The sequence below is a fragment of the Otolemur garnettii genome, unplaced genomic scaffold (assembly GCF_000181295.1).
Source record: "Otolemur garnettii isolate 467f Iridium unplaced genomic scaffold, OtoGar3 scaffold00059, whole genome shotgun sequence".
Classification (NCBI taxonomy): Eukaryota; Metazoa; Chordata; class Mammalia; order Primates; family Galagidae; genus Otolemur; species Otolemur garnettii.
The window spans coordinates 49,114-50,174 of record NW_003852454.1 but is presented as its reverse complement, the minus strand read 5'-3'; the positions used below and the strand labels follow the sequence as shown (position 1 = coordinate 50,174).

The 1,061-nt window shown below is 34.9% G+C and overlaps 1 pseudogene; it reads right to left on the bottom strand.

Moving 5' to 3' along the window:
* Positions 1 to 554: 554 nt before the first annotated feature.
* Positions 555 to 1,058, bottom strand: LOC100953363 (annotated as a pseudogene).
* Positions 1,059 to 1,061: the final 3 nt, after the last annotated feature.

The window sequence follows — 1,061 nt, the reverse complement described above, 5'->3', positions numbered from 1 at the left end:
TTTTTTTGGCTTTTAATCATGGCTTTGTTGCCTCTGTGCACCTTTTGGTTCTACAAAATTGGGTTTCATTTGACTCTTTCCCTCTAAACTCTAAATAAATATAGTATCTTGCTTCTTTTGCACAGCATTCTGTTGAATGCAACCACAACAGGGTGTTGAATATAGCTATTACACATCCATTTTTATAACTCTATAGAGTGAGCCTTCTCTGTAAGCCTTCTCTGACTAGAGCACAGCTTCTTTGTTCATTTGGCTAGTGGTGGACATTTAGGGTTTCTTCTCCAATTTATGGCTATTATGAACAGTCTGACACCATGAACAGTCTTAGACATTTAGCCCAGTGCATATTTGCAGGGGTTTCTCTAGGAGTGAGATTACATGTGAGGTGTGCATAAGTTCAACTTCACTAGATAACATTGTTATCCTATATTATAGGTTTATAATGTATTATATAAAAGGAAATAGATTTTAGCACACAGTTATTAAAGACAAAGAGTACTTAGAAAAGTTCAAACTGATTAGTATGAAAATATACCCCACTGAAGTATACTTACCTATAAAAACATATTGCCTTTGCCATGTGAAAATCTGGTGTTTAGTTCTCTAGATTTCTTTATTAGGGCTTTTTTCTGAGCTTCATCAAACTGATTAACCTTGAGATCCTTATCACAGTCAAATGGTATTCTTTCTTGAGGCTTATTTTTATCTTTAGCAGCCTTACTCTTTAATTTGTTATGATGAATGTCCATAAGAGATTCTGATCTTTTTGATTCATTATATGAGGATACCTGCTCAGCCAATCTCTTATCTCTTCCTGACAATATATGTTCTTCATCCTTCTTATTGAATGACTTCCTTGCTTCATGTGTTTCCTTAGCTTTCCTTTCCCTGTCAGCTGTAGTATCTATTCAGATTGATCCATCTCCAGATTTGTCATTGGCTCTTCTCTTAAAAACTCTTGGCCCAAGACCAAAGTCTTTCATTTCTGAAGAAAGCTTTGTCATCCATGACTCTCTTATAATTGGTTTAGATGAATCATCATTTCCTTTAGTCAGTTTTTC